We start from the raw sequence: 20670 nt of genomic DNA, 5'->3' as shown, positions 1-20670 counted from the left end.
GATGGATCAGGTTCTTCTTTTGTTAGCAAGTCGAATTGAAGCCTTTTAGGATTATTTCAGGAACATGCATACCGACTGAAATAGCATAAATTTAATTGGCAGCCAATTCAGTGCTTTCCATTAGATAGATATCCAAGCCATGAATTGCAATGAGAAATAAATTTGTTTCAGAGCCAGTAATATCTGATCTAAAATGCTATCATGGGAAAAGTATAATTTCTGCCCACAAAAGAGAAACCCTTTGTCACAATTGTTTTATTCATATTTCCTCAACTACCAAAAGAGATAGCCTTGTACAAGTTGATAAGAAATGTTTATTTTTACAGATAGTTTTTGCCTTTGCCAATTACACAATTATTTACTGAAGTAAGATTGTACGGCTATTTTCTTGGTTTTAAAAATTCTTTATTCCCTCAAATATTGACTAAAAATAAAACCTATAGTAGAAAATTTTGTTTAAATGTGAAATACCAATGGAAAAATAAGAGCCCAAATCCTTCTGGCCCAGAGATAGATTACAAATTACTAGTAACAGGAGCTCCAGTGATTCAATCATTATCAGTTCAGTTCAGTAGCTCTGTCGTATCTGACTCTTTGCAACCCCATAGACTGTGGCATGCCAGGCCTCCTTGTCTCTCAACATCTCCCAGAGTATACTCAAACTCATGTCCATTGAGTTGGTGATGCCATCCAACCATCTCATCCTCTGTTCCCTTCTCCTCCTGCCTTCAATCTTTCCCAGCATCAGGGTCTTTTCAAATGAGTCAACTCTTTGCATCAGGTGGCCAAAGTATTGGAGTTTCAGCTTCAATATCAGTCCTTCCAATAAACACTCAGAACCGATCTCCTTTAGGATGGACTGGTTGGATCTCCTTGCAGTCCAAGGGACTCTCAAGAGTCTTCTCCAACACCACAGTTCAAAAGCATCAATTCTTCAGCACTCAGCTTTCTTTATAGTCCAACTCTCACATCCATACATGACTACTGGAAAAACCATAGCCTTGACTAGACAGACCTTTGTTGGTAAAGCAATGTCTCTGCTTTTTAATATGCAGTCTACGTTGGTCCTAAATTTCCTTCCAAGGAATAAGTGTCTTTTAATTTCATGGCTGCAGCCACCATCTGCAGTGAACTTGAAGCCCCCCAAAAGAAATTCTGCCACTGTTTCCACTGTTTTCCCATCTATTTGCCACGAAGTGATGGGACCAGATGCCATGATCTTAGTTTTCTGAATGTTGAACTTTAAGCCAAAATTTTTACTCTCCTCTTTCACTTTCATAAAGAGGCTCTTTAGTTCTTAACTTTCTGCCATAAGGGTGCTGTCATATGCATATATGAGGGTATTGATATTTCTCCCAGAAATCTTGATTCCAGCTTGTGCTTCATCCAGTCTAGTGTTTCTCATGATGTACTCTGCATATAAGTTAAATAAGCAGGGTCACAGTATACAGCCTTGATGTACTGCTTTCCAGATTTTGAAATAGTCTGTTGTTCCATGTCCAGCTCTAACTGTTGCTTCCTGACCTACATATAGGTTTCTCAGGAGGCAGGTCAGGTGGTCTGGTATTCCTATCTCTTTCAGAACTTTCCAGTTTATTGTGATCCATACAGTCAAATGCTTTGGCATAGTCAATAAAGCAGAAATAGATGTTTTTCTGGAACTCTCTTGGTTTTTTGATGATCCAACAGATGTTGGCAATTTGATCTCTGGTTCCTCTGCCTTTTCTAAAACCAGCTTGAACATCTGGAAGTTCATGGTTCATGTACTGTTGAAACCTAGCTTGGAGAATTTTGAGCATTACTCTTCTAGCGTGTGAGATGAGAGCAATTGTGCAGTAGTTTGAACATTCTTTGACATTGCCTTTATTTGGGACTGGAATGAAAACTGACCTTTTCCAGTCCTTGGCCACTGCTGAGTTTTCCACACTTGCTGGCACATTGAATGCAGCGCTTTCACAGCATCATCTTTTAGAATTTGAAATAGCTCAACTGGAATTCCATCACTTCCACCAGCTTTGTTCATAGTGATGCTTTCTAAGGCCCACTTGACTTCACATTCCAGGATGTCTGGCTCTAGGTGAGCTAAACATTATCACGTGGTACTTATACAAGTTCTTAGGTACCTATATCCAGTCTCTTCACACACATGCCTTATCTATCCTTTGGTTCCCATCTGGGCTTTTAAATGAAAATTCATTGACATAAGAGCTTCTTTTTACACCAATACTCAAGTCACTTAATTAGGGAAGATTTACGGAAGTCTTGCTGTTTGACAGTTTGAGCTACTCTTTTACTGTTTCTCCAGTTTCTCCCAAAAAGTTCTGTGTACTTACTCTGTTTATGACATTTAAAATCAAACTGAAAATATCACACACACAAAAAAAATCTTGATAAGATTTTGACTGGAACTGTATCGAATAATGAAATTTGGAGATATTTTGGAACTAAGTTAGGGAAGAAATTGTGGGGAATTAATATTTTCAGTTAAATGTCTTCCCATTCATACTTCACCTTTAGTTGGGTCTTCTTTAAAAATCTTCAGGTACCCACACAGTCTTACATATCTTTTCTTAAAATTTATATTTGCTTTATCATGTTCAGTAGCTATCACTGGTCAGGTTTAGAGACTTGTCTTCTACTTTTAATTTCTCAAGTTTGTGTAACACTGAATGCTTTACAAAATATATATTGTGTCTCTTTTTATGTTACCTCTTCAAACTATACTTCTTGATTTTTTAGTATGTATGGTGATTACATTAAACCTTTCTACCTAGAACTTTTATACTCCTGTTCATATTTAAGGTAAGTTCTCTTTTCTTTTCTTTTTTTTTTTTTAACCTTTATACTACACTTGTATGATGGAGAAGGAAATGGCAACCCACTCCAGTATTCTTGCCTGGGAAATCCCACTGGCAGAGGAACCTGATGGGCTACAGTCTATGGGGTCGAAAAGAGTTGAACACAACTGAGCACAGCACACTTGTATGATATAAGATTCAGGATTAAATGAAACACAATGAAAGTGCCAGTTGATCACTTGTGTCTGATTCTTTGTTATCCCACCAGGCTCCCCTGCCCATGGAATTCTCCAGGCAAGAGTACTGGAGTGGGTTGCCATTCACTTCTCCAGGGGAGCTTCCTGACCCAGGGATCGAACCCTGGTCCCCTCATTGCAGGCAGATTCTTTAATGTCAGAGCCACCAATAAGGGCAGCTTTCTGTCCTCAGATGGACAGAGATTGCTTCTACATGAGTTACCCTTGAATACTAATTTCTAGGTATCTGAATCTTTCTATTTCCCGGAATCCAGGAGGCTCACACTTTCAATTCTCTTTGTTGAGTTGTACTTTTATCCAATTTCTGATCCTTGGGTATGCCTATCTTATTTTTGTCTGTGCTGTGTCTTCTTACTTGTCACTGAGATATGTTTTGAAAGGGTTGGAGGGTGAAGCAGTTAACCTTTAAGTATGAATTTATAATACTTTCTCAACCAAAATCTTTAAGATTTCAAAGTGGAAAAAATGAAAGTAAATCATTTAATATACTTTAAATCATTTGATACATTTATACATTAAAAATATTAATAACCATTTGAAAAAATCACCACTGTTTATGTGAGTGGTGGTAGCATGTTATTACTGACCTGGGTACAAATCAGATATTGTGCCATTTGAATCCTATATAAACGTGATCTTCTTATAGTTGTGTCCATTTCACAGTTGAGGAAACGCAGGCAAAGCAGGCTTAAAGGACATGCGTGATATCAAAAATTGGAAAGCAACAGAGCAGAAGTCTTTAAATCTACTTAATTCTAAAACTGACACATTTTATATTATCTGATACCACCTCCCTAAGTGTTAAGTGGGCTTCCCTGGTGGCTCAGAGGGTAAAGCATCTGCCTGTGATGAGGAAGACCCAGATTAGATCCCTGGGTCAGGAAGATCCCCTGGAGAAGGAAATGGCAACCCACTCCAGTATTCTTGCTTGGAGAATCCCATGGACAGAGGAGCCTGGTGGGCTACAGTCAATGGGGTCGCAAAGAGTCGGACACGACTGAGTAACTACACTTAAGTGTTAAGTAAAAATTAAAAGATGTACTTTATAAATATATTTCAATGAAAGATATTTTTATTTTGCTTTCATATGTATTTCCAGGTGTTTTTAATGAGCCAAGAAACAGTCCACTCTTTTGCAACATGAAATAGCTGGGACATACTTTTAGTTTTCTTTAAATGTCTATCTGCATTACAGAAGTCATGATTATTAAATCAATTTCCAATTAAATTTATTCTTCATTGTCAGGTTGACTTTGGAGACTTTAAAATTTCTTTTTCGATTTTGTTTTATTTTGGCTTCTTGGCTTGAAAGGACACGAAAAAAAATTGTAATTAAGTTTTTGGAGTTTGGCTAAAACTCAGCAGTGAACCCATCTGTGACAGAAACTAACTAAATGCTCATGAAATGCATTTCCGCGTGTTGGATGCACAACTGAAGTACTATCAATAGCCCCTCAGAGACGTGACCCTGAGTTGTACTTGGAATCGAAGTTGAGCAGATGGGTTACTACGGTGACAGTGTAGCAGGGAAGTGCCTGCCCACCCACTTGCTCTTCCTGCCCATGACAGCTTAATGACATTGGAGCCACAGATGAATGAATGGTGCCTGAAACTCTGAGCAAGTCATTGGAGGGGAGCCACAAAAGAGACTCACTTCCCCCAGAATGCTGCTCAGCTTAATTAGATGGAAGCAAACTTTCCTTATAGAGATTTTTAGGGATGCTGTAGCAGCGAATATTAATAATTAGCATACAGGATTAATTACACACCTAGCATCTTTCAAAAGTGTAAAAAAATACATTATTTTTCAATATTTTTGTTACTTATCTACTTAAGTCTTAATTCACTTTTTTTTCTATGAAAATTAATAACTTCTTACAGATCCTCTCAATTTTTTGTGACAGATTTGTTCCTATAATATAGATTACAAACTCTAAGACATATATTCAAAACATAACACAATAGATTTATCTGTCTTGTGAAGACAGATTTTTAAAAAAAAAATTTGTATTAGAATCCAGCAGTGTATAATAAGACCTATATCCAATGGTCAAGCTGAATTTATTCCAGAAAACTGATAGTTTAATATCACAAAATTTAGCAACAGGCAATAGATTCATTGACTAAATCCAACATTTTAATCAATGTACTTCCACTGCCATTTGAAGTAAAGAAACCACCCCCACACACACACACACTTTCTCTTTCTGAATGCCCACTGCCATGATTGACATCTCTCTTAACAGGGAAAAGAAATGGGAGATTGGGATTGACATGCACACACTCCTGATACCATGTGTAACACCGATAATTAACGGGAAACACTGGAAACTCAGTGCTCTGTGGTGACCTAAAAGGGAAGGAAGTCCGAAAGACAGGTGACGTGTGTACGTATATATATACACAGCAAAAACGAACACAGCATTGTAAAGTGACCATTTGTTATTGCTGGTTAGTCACTCAGTCATCTGACTCTGCGACCCCACGGACTGCAGCATGCTAGGCTTCCCTGTCCATCATCATCTCCTGGAGCTTGCTCAAGCTCATGTCCATTGAGTCAGTGATGCCACCCAACCATCTCATCCTCTGTTGTCTCCTTCTCCTCCTGCCTTTAGACTTTCCCAGCATCAGGATCTTTTCTAGTAAGTCTCTTCACATCAGGTGGCAAAAGTATTAAAGCTTCAGCTTCAGCATCAGTCTTTCCAATCTGTATTCAGGATTTATTTCCTTTAGGACTGACTAGTTTGATCTTCTTGCAGTCCAAGGGACTCTCAAGAGTCTTCTCCAACACCACAGTTCAAAAGCATCAATTCTTCATTGCTCAGCTTTCATTGTCCAACTCTCACATCTGTACATGACTACTGAAAAACCATAACTTTGTTTTGGTTGGCAAAGCAATGTCTCTGCTTTTTAATATGCTGTCTTGGTTGGTCATAGCTTTTATTCCAAGGAGCAATTGTCATAATTTTATGGGGGCAGTCAACATCTGCAGTGATTTTGGAGCCCAAGAAAATGAAGTCTGCCACTGTTTCCACTGTTTCCCCACCTCTTTGCCATTAAGTGATGGGACCAGATGCCATGTTCTTAGTTTTTTGAATGTTGAGTTTTAAGCCAGATTTTCACTCTTCTCTTTCACTTTCATCAAGAGGCTCTTTAGTTCCTCTTCGCTTTCTGTTGTAAGGGTGGTGTCATCTGCATATCTGAGGTTATTGATATTTCTCCTGGCAATCTTGATTCCAGCTTGTGCTTCATCCAGCCCAGAATTTTGCATGATGTGCTCTGCATATAAGTTAAACAAGCAGGGTGAAAATATACAGCCTTGACATACTCCTTTCCCAATTTGGAACCAGTCCATTGTTCCATGGCTGATTCTAACTGTTGCTTGTTGACCTGCATACAGGTTTCTCAGGAGGCAGGTAAGGTGGTCTGGCATTCCCATCTCTTTCAGAATTTTCCATAATTTGTTGTGATTCACACAGTCAAAGGCTTTAGTGCAGTCAATGAACAGTATGAAAAGTGACTATACTCCAATAAAATTAATAAAAAACAGATAATTATCACCTAAAAAAAAAAGATGCAATTGGCCTTTGCTTTCTCACCATCACATCTGTTTTCTTAGTTTCTAGCTGTGGTTTTGAACACTTTAAGAAGATGGGAGAGAAGCGTTGTAAGGTAACAGAGTACTTCTGACTTGGTTGGGTAGAGTTCATACTTTTTAGGAGATGGTTAAAAGTTATCTTGCTCTATAAGGATTTTGTTTGTGTGTGTGTATCTTTTTTAGACATTTTTGTTCTTGGAAACCTTTCACTTTCAACTTTCGTATTATAGGTGACACATTCCATTGCCTAAGCCTTTGACTCATGTCGAGGTCTGTCCTAAATAACCCACATTCACTTCATAGAAAATAGCTGTACATCTCTTGCCCCTAAAAACCCCTAAAAATGCAGACGTATTCTGATACAGCTGCCCTAACTTGCAGTTTGGGATGTTTGAGAAATGTTGCATGTTAAGTCTTTGTCTTGTAAACATTATCAATGTCTGTTAGCATAAGAAAAGTGTTAAGTAGACCCATCGTGTGCATTTAATTCTTAAAGCCTATACGGATGTATTTCTGCATGGGAACCACTGCATGCGTATCCTCACTGATGTCCTGTAACATTCTATGCTGTAGCTCTGTGCTCTTAAACCTATCACTCTCTTGCAATTAGCTTGAGCCGGGTTAGTTCATGAGGTGACTAGTTTTAGTGAAAGGGCTCTGAGCATTTGTAATATGAGTCACCTTTGAGTAAATTTCTCTTCCTCTCTTAGACACTGGGATGATGTGTTAGAAAGGGTGGAGTTCAAGAGAGCAACAGTTGGATCTTTCAGCCGTTCCTTGGAAGTGATTTCGTGTGAATGAGAAATTAGTTTTTATTTACAAAGAAACAAGTTTGGACTCCAGCAAAATCTAGCCTTACCTGATCAATACATAAATGTTTAGAAAAAATATATAGGTTTAGAAATTTTGACTTCACTGCATAGCCTCTACCCTTTATTTTTTATATTTTCTATGAGTAACTATATAATGATGCCAATTCTCTATTAATATCTACAAGTTCATTTTATAAATGTTTGCTAAAATTTGATTTTTGTATATACCCATTCCAGTATTCTCCTGCCTGGGAAATTCCAAGGACAGAGGAGCCTTGTTCCCAGAACAATCCATGGGGTCACAAAGAGTCAGACACAACTGAGCATGCATGCAGCAGAAGCATCCAGATAATTATTATTTAGTGGCAGAACCATTATGAGAGGCATCGTGTAGCATAATTTTTAGGAGGACACCTTTTAGTGTTGTAAGCCCTGGGTGTTAAGCCTAGTGCCAACACCTACTATCAATAGTAATGTGACTTGAAGAAAAGTACTCACTTAGCCTCACTGTCCCCATGGAGACACTAACGGAGCCTATAACACAGGCATATAGAGAATAGTAAATGGAATAATGTGAGCACAATGCCCTGTGACCCACAATTCGATTGTTACAGGGAGAATCAGAGGCTGCTGTTGGGATGTCCTCTGCAGTGTCATTTCTATAGAATATACATGAGCTAACTGGTCGCTAAGAAAATGTCAGTGGGAATAATGGACTTGAGTGGTACTGTGAAGCCTACAAAGCAAGACACATAGCAACCTTGTGAGAAGAGGTCATTAGTAAAAACTGTCAAGTGTTATCAAGGAAGCATCATTTAGGAAGTCAACACTAACACCCTGATGTTTTGTAGAATCGTGTTGCTACTATAGTGGATGAGTGAAAGATGGTTGCAAATATGTCACATTTCATTCTTTCCTTTGGATGTGACAAAATTTATGTATCTCTAAGATACAGATCAAATAAAGCATTTTACTAATTATATTACTTAAATATATGATTAAATCATTATTTCCTACAATCGGGTAATAATGACTCTTTTATAAAGTGAAAAAAGATGCAAGTGTTAGTCATTCAATCGTGTCTCACTCTTTGCCACCTCATGGACTATAGCCTGCCAGGCTCCTCTCTCCATGGAATTTTGGAATGGGTAGCCATTTCCTTCTCCAAGTGATTTTCCCAGTCCAGGGATCGAATTCAGGTCTCCTGAATTACAGGCAGATTCTTTACTGTCTGAGCCACCAGCGCAAAACCTAAAGACTTGCTTATAATTTACTGTTTAAACTTTTTTTTTAATCAAAAATCAAATTCAGAAATAATCAGCATGTGTACAAAAGAAGGGCAAATTAGTCTTTCTATATATCTTATTTATAAATAACCTTATTATTACCTGGCAATGTATTTTTCACTTTTGTGTTTATGCTGCTGTGAATTAGGGGGAATGTGAAAAAAGACCAGTTGTAGAAATGCGGTAATTAAGGCTTGAGCAGACAGCAGCATGAATAAGGGTCTCAAACAAAATGCACATAATAAATAGTTGCCTTCAGCTGTGTGGCAGACCTAGTTTCATTGGTAATGGTGTTTGGGACTAGCTCAATACCTAATAATGAACAAACAAAAAAGTTTAAATAAACTGAGAAATTTGCAAACCGCCAGTACTTTCTGCAAGTCAAAACTTCACAGGTATTGGAGCCTATTAGGAAGCATGGTATAATTAAAATAGAAAGAACAAGATTACAACAACAAAATGTCTAATTTCAATAGTGTCTTTTTTTTTTTTAATAGTGTCTTTTTAAAATCTAAAACAGAATCTGCTGATCAATATATTGTCAATTCACGGTAAGACCCTTGGGCTCTCATTTCAATTCAATAAATGAGTTAATATTTATGAAACATTTAAAATAGAACCTGGTATATCGTAAGCTATATATACATGTTCTCTAAAATACTACTACTAATAATAATTTATAATATAATACTACATAGTTTATAAGTAAAATTATTTGTTATCTTTAATAACCAGACAAAGCAACAACATTAGAAAATGTTAACACTGTTTCCCCTTAGGCTTTTTCATGTGTTGAATTGTGTCCCCACTTTAAATATGTTGAGGCACTTCCCTGGGGACCCAGTGGTTAAGAATCCATCTTGCAATGCAAGGGCCTCAGATTTGATCCCTGGTAGGTGAACTAAGACCCCACACGCCATGGAGCAACTAAGTCCACGTGCCACAACCAGAGTCTGCGCACCCAATGAAGACCCCAAATGCCCAACTGAGACCTGTTGCAGCCAAAGAAACAAATATTAACATAGTACACTGGAGTTCTAACCCTGGTGCCTGTGAATGCAAGCTTACTTAGAAACAGAACCTTTACACATAAATTAGGCTAAGATGAGGTCATTCTGGAGTACAACAGGCCTTAACCCCACATGACTGGTGTCCTTGTAAGAAGAGAAAAATGTGCACAGACAGACACAGGATTGATGGCCATGTAGAGATGGAGCGGAAACGAGATTTGCTCCCATGAACAAAGGAAGCTGAAGGTTAAAGCCAAATGAAGGGTCTTCCCCTAGAGTTCTGGCCCTGCCTGCATTGTGTTTTTAGGTCCTTGGTTTCCAGAACTCTGAGAGAATACATTTCAGTTGTCAAGACTTCCAGTTCACGGTACTTTGTTATAGCTGCCCTAGGAGACTAACACACATCCCCTTTTTTTTTTTTTTAATTTAAATTTATTTATTGTCCTTTCTTTATTCCCCCAAAGGAAGACACATAGAGAAATACTGAAAAGCTAAAGCTAAAGCTCCAATACTTTGACCACCTGATGCAAAGAGCCAAGTCACTGGAAAAGATTCCAATGTTGGGAAAGACTGAGGGTAAGAGGAGAAGAGGGTGACAGAGGATGAGATGCTTGGATGTCATCATCAACTCAATGAACAGGAGTCTGAGCAAACTCTGGGATATGGTGAAGGACAGGGAAGCCTGGTGTGCTGCAGTCCATGGAGTCACAAAGAGTCAGACATGACTTAGCAACTAAACAATAACAAAAGGCCAAGCAGTATAAAAAGCACTATAAAGTTACAAATTTGAAAACACTAAATCTTACACTACTCCCACATACAACTGCCTTTCTCCTGCTGAAAATATAAAATAGGCTAGCCTCATCTGTGTTTGGTGGTGAAAATAGAATATTGCTTAATATTTATATAAATTTTGTTTACATTTTTGTTAGCTTATAGTATTTCATTCCATTAATATATACAATGTTCAATTATTTCAATAACAGTTCCCTTCAAAGAAGAGGAAAATTCAATTATGTTATTTTTCTGTTGTGTTATTCAGAGAAATTCTAGCCTCCAGAGAGCGCTTGTAGAATCTATTTCACAAAAATAGGGTTCATAACTGCTGTATGAAAAAAACAAAGATCTAAAATGACATGATTTTGAGTGTTTCTAGAACAGTCTATAATAATATCCAGCCAAAGTCAAAGATCTTTCTTGATAAATGTCACACACCCCTTGAAAATATGTACACTATTTTCAAATACATTTTGACATTGATTTCTAACATAATTCCACAGTGATAAGAGAACGGGCTCTCTATGATTTTAATACCTTTAAACCATGAAAATTTATAACCTTGTTTTATGTCCCTGTATGTATTCCAATGTCTTCTAGTTTATAGTCTATGGGAACTTGAATAGAATTTGCATCCTGCTGTTGTTTGAAAATTGCATAAGTCTTAATTATTCTGAATTGGTTCAAGGTGCTTTTCAGGTCTGCTATATCTTTTCTCTGTATAGCCATTCTATCAATTTTTGAGACATTGATATTGAAACTGCAACTAAAAATCTTAATTTGTGTATTTAAAAATAATTGTAATATATAGTGAAATTATATGCTACTTTGTATATAAAATATCAGTAACCTCATATACGTAGGTGACATCAACCTAATGATAGAAATCAAAGAGGAACTAAATAGCCTTTTGATGAAGGTAAAAGAGGGAGTGAGAAAGGTGACTTAAAACTCAACATTCAAAAAACTAAGACTGTGGCATCTGGTCCCATCAATTCATGGAAAATGGGGAAAATATAGAAGCAGTGACAGACTTTATTTTTTTGGACTCCAAAGTCACTGAAGATGGTGACTGCAGCCATGAAATTAAAAGACTTGCTCTTTTAATTTCAATTAAAAGAAGAAAAACTATGACAAACCTAGACAGCATATTAAAAAGCAGAGACATCATTTTGCCAACAATGGTTCATCCAGTCAAAGCTATGGTTTTCCCAGTAGTCATGTACAGATATGAGTTGGACCATAAAGAAGGCTGAGCACTGAAGAATTGATGCTAATGAACTGTGGTGTTGGAGAAGACTCTTGAGACAGTCCCTTGGAGAGCAAGGAGATCAAACCAGTCAATCCTAAAGGAAATAAATCTTGAATACAGATTGGAAGGACTGAAGCTGAAGCTACAATAGTTTGGCCACCTGATGCTAAGAGCCAACTCATTGGAGAAAACCATGATGCTGGGAATGATTGAGGGCAGGAGGAGAAGGGAGTGACAAGGATGAGATGGAAGGATGGCATCACTAATTCAATGGACATGAGTTTGAGCAAACTCCAGGAGATAGTGCAGGACAGGGAAGCCTGGCATGCTGCAGTGTACGGGTTTGCAAAGAGTTGGACACGACTGAGCAACTGAACAACAACAACAATATGTAACTTTGTTCTGTATTTTCCAAGTCTACTGTAAATATGTTATCATACTTCCACAATTTAAAAAAGAGAAAGGCAGAAAGAAAAACACACCAATATAGTATACTGACGCATATATATGGAATTTAGAAAGATGGTAACGATAACCCTATATGCGAGACAGCAAAAGAGACACAGATGTACAGAACAGTCTTTTGGACTCAGTGGGAGAAGGCGAGGGTGGGATGATCTGAGAGAATAGCATTGAAACATGTATATTATCATATGTGAAACAGATCACCAGTCCAGGTTCGATGCATGAGACAGGGTGCTCAGGGCTGGTGCACTGGGATGACCCTGAGGGATGGGATGGGGAGGGAGGTGGGAGGGGGGGTTCAGGATGGGGAACACCTGTACAGCCATGGCTGATTTATGTCAATGTATGGCAAAAACCACTACAATAACGAAAATAAAAGTAGAAAAGAAAAAGGAAAAAAATAATATCCAGCCAAATATTCTTAATTTTACATATAATAATTTTGCAGTTATGAAAATTTTCATTTGGATTTATATTCAATGCAAGTTCAAACCCAAGTAGACCCAAATTGAACCCATTAAACATTTGTCATCTACTGTGTTGCTCTTTAAAATTTTGTTTGAAATACAGTTTTAAAAAAATATAGTAAAACCTGCTGCTTATATAATTAGGCATAATTTGCAGTTGTACAACTTCATATTTGGTTGATTCTTGAACTATGTCTGTTTGAATTGGCCCTGTACACTTATACATGGATATTTGTTTCAATAAATTTACAAAATACACATGAACATGGCATACAAGACTTTAAGTGAATATTTAAGTATTTAAGTGAATAACCTATCCTTATACAGGCATAGGTGAGTGATTATTAATATAAAATTAATAATGTGTTAGTTTTCTTACTATTTTTTTATAGCTTTGCCTTCAAAGAATTACATTACCGTACTGTATGTCTTTCACTTTTATAAACAGAGAAAGTGCCCATCAGTTTATCATCACAGGAGAGTTTTTTTTAAATGTAACAATGTTTTAACATCATATTATGAATATGACTGTAATAATGTAGCTCATAAAAAATTTATTGGCCAATCATTCTTTAGTGTATAGGCTAGGCTACCATCATTCAGCTGTATTAGTTATACTAGGGGACTATGAAGCAATCCTATTACTGCTTCTTTCTTATCAATGCACAAATCACTACAGCTGTAAATTAAATAACTTTTTTCACATCATCTTTTCATTTGTGATATCTCATTTTAGTAATATGTAAATCATTTACAATGTTTTCTATTATATAAGACAATATTTTGAGAGGGTAGCCTTGACATATATACACTGCCATGTGTAAGACGGAGAGCTAGCGGGAAGCTGTTGTATAGCTCCGGGAGCTCAGCTTGGTACTCTGTGATGACCTAGAGGGGTGGGAGGGCAGCGGGGTGGGAGGGAGGCCCCAGAAGGAGGAGATATGTGTAAATGTATAGCTGATTCACCTTGCTGTACAGCAGAAACTAACACAACATTGCGAAGCTATTATACTCAAATTAAAAAAATAAATTTAAAAATGGCAAAAAAATGACAATATTGATAGTAGTTACTGATTCAACTTATAAATGCAGAGAATGCAAATTGAGAGTATCAATAAATACAGTACATTACTATAAATGAACTTTCACTTCCTTATGATTTTTTAAGCAACGGTTTTCTTTCTCTAACTGTATTCTAGGAATAGTCATACATATAACCAATAAAATATTTGTTAATCAATTGTTTATGTTATCAGTAAGGTTTCCAGTCAACAGAAGGCTATTAGTAGTTAGGTTTTGGGGGAGTCAAAGTTAACACGCATATTTTTGACCTCACAGAGGGTGATGACCCCTACAATGTTCAAGGGTCAACTGTGCATCAAATGTGCCTCATGAACTTTCCTCTGGGTAAACAAACAAACAGCAAGTCTAATTGTCTAAAACACAACTCATCAGAAAGTAACAAACACAGTGCTTAGCTAAAAGGGTCAGTAACAGTACTTACAAGTTAAAGGAATGAAATAACAAAACCTAATCATATAGATACTGTATGTTAAATTGTTATATCTTCTGAAGAAGGCAGGATAAAATATATTAACCATTTAAAAGATGATTTTACACACGTGTATGCCACAAAACCACATATGGTGGAGGCACGACTGATTTCTGCCTGGCATGTGACTAGACTGAATTACAAGTCAATGAGCCCTCTTGGACCTGGAACGGTGACTGCAGCCACGTAATTAAAAGATGTTTGCTCCTTGGAAGAAACACTATGACAAACCAAGACAGAATATTAAAAAGCAGAGGCACTACTTTGTCGACAAAGGTCTGTATAGTCAAAGCTATGGTTTTTCTAATAGTCATCTACAGATTTGAGAGTTGGACCATAAGGAAGGCTGAGTGCCAAAGAACTGATGCTTTCAAATTGTAGTGATGGAGAAGACTCTTGAGAGTCCCTTGGATAGCAAGGAAATCAAACCAGTCAATCCTAAAAGAAATCAATCCTGAATATTCATTGGAAGGATGAATGAACACTGATGCTAAAGCTCCAATACTTTGGCCACTGGATGCATAGAGCCGACTCATTGGAGAAGACCCTGATGCTGGGAAAGACCGGCTGGCAGAGGATGAGTTGGTTACGAGCATCATCAGCTCAGTGCACAGGAGTTTGAGAAACCTCTGGGTGACAGTGGAGGACAGGGAAACTTAGCTTGCTGCAGTCTGTGGCGTCACCAAAAGTCAGACAGGACTTTGTGACTGAACAACAACAACATATGAATAGTCTCAAACAATGAGCCATTAACAAAGATGACATAAGCAGAGGCTTACAAAGTACTCAAACCACAGAACTTGCGGCTGGGAACCCTCCTACCCCCAGGCAAACATGCCCGGCTTCCTCCCAAAGAATGCAGGATCATGTGGAGAAAGGTCCAAGTCCTCCAGCAGAGATCTCAGCCATGGGAATCAGCCCACCCTGGTATTCCACCTGAACCATCCCAGACCAGGGACAGCAATACCACCAAAAACAGCCAACCTACAAGACTCTGAAACATAACACGTATGTTGTTTAAGTCAATGAAGTTTTGAAGGAGGTTATTATGGCTAAGCGCACTTTGAGTGCCAGTTTTAGATAAATGTTTTCTTTAAAAAGCACACCAAATCAAGAGAAAAGACACAAAATAAGTATTTCAGCATAGAATTACAACAGCAACTGCTCTGCAACAATTATGTACAAATAAGTTGGTAAGACAATTCCCATGCCCTGTATGCTGCTGCTGCTGCTGCTGCTGCTAAGTCACTTCAGTCGTGTCCGACTCTGTGCGACCCCATAGACGGCAGCCCACCAGGCTCCCCTGTCCCTGGGATTCTCCAGGCAAGAATACTGGAGTGGGTTGCCATTTCCTTCTCCAATGCATGAAGGTGAAAAGTGAAAGTGAAGTCGCTTAGTCCTATCGGACTCTGAGCGACCCCATGGACTGCAGCCTACCGGGCTCCTCTGTCCATCGGATTTTCCAGGCAAGAGTACTGGAGTGGGGTGCCATTGCCTTTTCCGTGCCCTGTATGAACTAGCCTTAATTGTTGTTGCTGTTCCGTTGCTAAGTCATGTCTGAGTCTTTGTGACCCCAGGGACTGTAGAATGCCAGGCTCCTCTGTCCTCCACTATCCTCTGGAGTTGGCTCAAATTCATGTCCATGAGTCAGTGATGCTCTCCAGTTATTTCATCCTCATTTTCATCTTTCCCAGGATAGGGGTCTTTTCCAAAGGTCATTAATTAATTACTAAGTACTTAGCAGAGGACACACGCAATGTTCTATGGACACATGGTGATATAATGTTTGCCACAAGCCAGGTAGAATCAAACCCAGCTTCTTTGCTATCATGTCCTGGTGTGTAACAGTGTCCATCAGTGCAGGCTCTGGGGTGTGCACCCCAGAAGAACAGCAGGAGTAGAGCTGCTCTGGGACAGGCTGGGTCCTGGGACCTGGGGCCCTCTGCTGCAGTGCTTGTACTTCGATAAACCTTGAGTGGCAAAATACAAAGAACTATAAGTGACGAAAAATAACCATGTGCATAAAAAGTTGGAGCAAATTATGGACAATGAGATATAAAAAGACCAAAAAGCCCAACTGCCACTTCTGAAGAGCCAGGAGAAAAGCAGGGGACTGTGGATGGCCCCTGCACAAAATACCGCCAAGAGGGTGGGCAAATCTACTAAGCCACCCCTCTGGCTGGGCATGTGAAGAACAAGCTTGCCCACTCTTGGGGGCAAGCACAAGAAGCTGCTGCTTCTTCTCACTCCCTCCTGCTGCAGAAGTGGGCCCCAATAAAGCCTTGCCTGCATTTTTTGTCTGGCCTCTGATCAATTTATATTGATTGGGGAAGGCCAAGAACCTTGGTCAATATCATAAACAGTGTAGCAGAGCAATTAAGAAACTGACTCTCAACCTGAGTGTGGAAGTTTGTGAAGAAAATGGTGGGATGAAGCAGGAGGAACATCGTGTGGAGTATTTTTTAGGGAGAGGAACATCCCAGTGAGGGGGGGTGGGGGGTTTAGATGTGGTAACTGAAAGAAGTCTGTGGTGAGCCCTGACATCAGAGACTGACAGAGAACAGTGGGAAGGCAGAGGCCGGAACAACAAAGCAGTTTCTGATAATCTCAGAACTCCTAAACCACACGGAGTGCTTCTCTGGTGCCTCAGTGGTGCAGAAGACATAAGAGATGTGGGATCAAGGAAATGTCAACCCACTCCAGTCTTCTTGCCTGGAGAATCCCATGGACAGAGGAGCCTGGAGGCTACAGTCTATGGGCTCACAAAAGAGTCAGACACGACTGAGCACACAGAGCACACACAAGCCGCAGGGAGATGGCCGACTTCATCATAAACACCAGGTGTGCTGCAGGGGTTTCAACAGCATTCCTGAGTTCTCATCCTCTGCGACTTCATGGACCCTCCGTGGAAATAGGGTCTTCGTGGATGCAGTCAAGATCAAGAAAGAGATGAGAGCACACCGGATCCGGGGCATGAATGCTTGCATGCTAAGTCACTTAAGTCGTGTCCAACTCTTTGTGACCCCATGGACTGAAGCCTGCCAGGCTCCTCTGTCCATGGAATTTTCCAGCCAAGAATACAGGAGTGGGTTGCTATGCCCTCCTCCAGGGGGTCTTCTTGACACAGGGGTTGAACCCACATCTCTTATGTCTCCTGCATTGGCAGGTGGCTTCTTTAATGCTAGCTGGATCTGGTGGGTGACCCTAAACCTAGTCAAAGTGTCCTTATAAGGGAGAAAAGAATACAAAGAAACACAGAAGAGAAGGCAGTGTAAAAAGGGAAGCAGAGATTGAAGCGATGTGTCTATAAGCCAAAGACCACCAAGGATGTCAGGATGTCACAAAAACTAGGAGAAGACAGAGGACAGTTTCTCCCTAAGAGGCTCCAGCAGGAACTGGTCCTGCCAAACCCTCAGTTTTGGATTTTTGGCATCCAGAACTAGGAGAGAATTCACTGCCGTTGCTTTAAATCACCAAGTCTGTGATGCTTTCAGTGGAGTCTTATCTCCAGACCTCAGACAGGGAGCCTAGAATCGAGGTTGTCTCTGGAACTGACTGAGCCCCATTGTGTGTAGCCCGTCTGTGCGAGTTTTCAGTCGTGTCCAACTTGTTGTGATCCCATGGACTGTAGCCCTCCAGGCTCCTGCGTCCATGGATTTCCCAGGAAAGAATACTGGGGTGGGTTGCCATTTCCTCCTCCAGGGAATCTTCATGACTCAGGGATTAAATCCACATCTCCTGCATTGGCAGGCAGATTCTTTACCACTGCTGCTACTAAGTTGCTTCAGTCGTGTCCGACTCTGTGCAACCCCATAGATGGCAGCCCACCAGGCTCCCTTGTCACTGGGATTCTCCAGGCAAGAACACTGGAGTGGGTTGCCATTTCCTTCTCCAATGCATGAAAGTGAAAAGTGAAAGGGAAGTCGCTCAGTCGTGTTTGACTCTTCGAGACCCCATGGACTGCAGCCCACCAGGCTCCTCCGTCCATGGGATTTTCCAGGCAAGAGTGCTGAAGTGGGGTGCCATTGCAAAAGCCCTCTGATCCTTACTGGCTAGCTTCCTGACCTCTATTTAGCAAAAATGCCCCACCCTAGTACTCACCCTATAGTACTCTAACCAATCACCTAAAGCCATGCTTCCAGCAGGAATTTGTCTCGAGAATATAAAAAAATTGGCTACTAACCTGTGAAAAGTGTTTTCTCTCCCTTGAGCAGGAGACACTGTTAGAAGAGCTGGCCTGCTCTTCTAACAGTGTCTCCAGCTCTAATAAACTCTATTCTCCTCTCATCCTGTCTCATGTCTGGAAACTCTTTTCCAACCGGAGCTTGGACTGCCTTGACACATTCTAGAAAATTAATGCAGATAAACACTTCAATATTCTGAAATGTGGAGGAGTTCTGTCATTATAAATATTCCCCCGGTTAGATGGGTGAGAGTGGAAATTTGAGGAGAACACAATAGAAGAAACTGCTATACTATAACCAGTAATAAAGATTATAGGCAGAAGCAGAGTAAGAAAATGAGGCAGTGCTACTCCTCTGGGAAGAAACTGGAAATGTGTGGAGACACTTCTTGTTGTCATAGCAATTAGGGGATATGCTAGATGTTCACTCCCTAGGGCTCTGGATGCTAATGGTCTCCAAAATGTTGAGAGAGTCTGTACAACAAACAACCTCACCTATAATCCCAACAGCACCTACAATGAGAAACAGTGGGAAAAAAGGAAAGCAAAAGGTCAAATATTGTATATTTACTGAGAATAGTTAAGGGTCTTATTTAGCACCTAGTGGCACACTAGTAAAGAGTATGCCTACCAATGTGGGAGATGTAAGAGATGAGGGTTTGATCCCTGGGTGGGGAAGATCCCTTAGAAAAGGAAATGGCAACCCACTCCAGTATTCTTGCCTGGGAAATCACACAGAGAGAGGAGCCTGGTGGTCTACAGTCCATGGGGTCGCAAAAGAGTCAGACACAACCGAGTGACTGAACACACACAACCATTATGCTTTTAAGTTATGCTTTTGCTACTTTTAGTTAGAAAAAAAATGAATTTTAGATGCTATGAGAAAGAAATAGCACATAAGATTTTTTTCATATTTAAATGATATTTTGTTTTCATATTATGAAATAAATGCAATGAATTTGTGAATAGAGGCATACAAGTGTTGTCAAATAGCAATAAATTAGTGTCTAACCAAGAATAAATTAGATGAGAAGTGAACGGGATAATAATTAGACAATAAGCATTTCAAGAAACTGTGATTTTGTTTCAACATATTTTCCATAGGGATGACATTTTAAGTAGAAGAAATACATCTGGGTGGGGGGGGGGAACATAAGAGGGGAGAAAATAACTGCAAGCAGATTCAGAAAGCTGTCATTCTGGATGTTAAGGGCCAATGACTTAAGACTCAGTTGGGAAAATGGATGATATATAAGCTGAAAGATTAAAGATTCTTTTTAAAGGAAGGCCAAGATGTGTCGGAGAAGGCAATGGCAACCCACTCCAGTACTCTTGCCTGGAAAATGCCATGGACAGAGGAGCCTGGTGGGCTGCAGTCCATGGGGTCGCTAAGAGTCGGACATGACTGAGTGACTTCACTTTCACTTTTCACTTTCATGCATTGCAGAAGGAAATGGAAACCCACTCCAGTGTTCTTGCCTGGAGAATCCCAAGGACAGAGGAGCCAGGGGGCTGCTGTCTATGGTGTCGCACAGAGTAGGATATGACTGAAGCGACTTAGCAGCAGCAGCATCAAGATGTGTCATTTACTGCAAAGCCCAAACAAGGAACAAGTACACCTGCTGACATTGAACAAACATTCAATGTGCTCAAGAGCACTTGTTTATAATCTAGTAGCTTTTTATCAAACTGAAAACACATTGTACAATGAGACACTAGTTATCTGATATTTTCTAATGCTTGAAACAGTAATGAGAAAATAAAGGTGGGCAGGTAGTGGTTATTGTTTTATTATACTTAAAGCTTTCAGTGCAATTGGTTGTTTCTCATATTCTGAGCTTGTTTTTCAACTTCTACTAGCAGGTTATTGCTAAAACATCTATTTTCTTTGAGGTATTTACAATATCTTAGGATACTATAAGTTTTAAAATTTCTTAAGAAGTTTCAAGAGTATTTTTTCAAGGTTGCTTTTTTGCGAAAAAGATTATAGTAGTCCTGATCAATAAAGAACATTAGAACCATTTTTATTTGGCTTTAGATGCTTTTGAACTGTGGTGGTGTAGAAGACTCTTGAGAGTTCCTTGGACTGCAGGAAGATCAAACCAGTCCATCCTAAAGGAATTCAACCCTGACTGTTCATTTAAAGGACTGATGCTAAAGCTGAAGCTCTCATACTTCAGCCACTTGACGAAAAAGGCCAACTCACTGAAAAA

This window comes from Bos javanicus, chromosome 8 (assembly GCF_032452875.1).
Source record: "Bos javanicus breed banteng chromosome 8, ARS-OSU_banteng_1.0, whole genome shotgun sequence".
Classification (NCBI taxonomy): domain Eukaryota; kingdom Metazoa; phylum Chordata; class Mammalia; order Artiodactyla; family Bovidae; genus Bos; species Bos javanicus.
The sequence above is the reverse complement of the archived record's forward strand: the minus strand, read 5'-3'. Positions refer to the sequence as shown.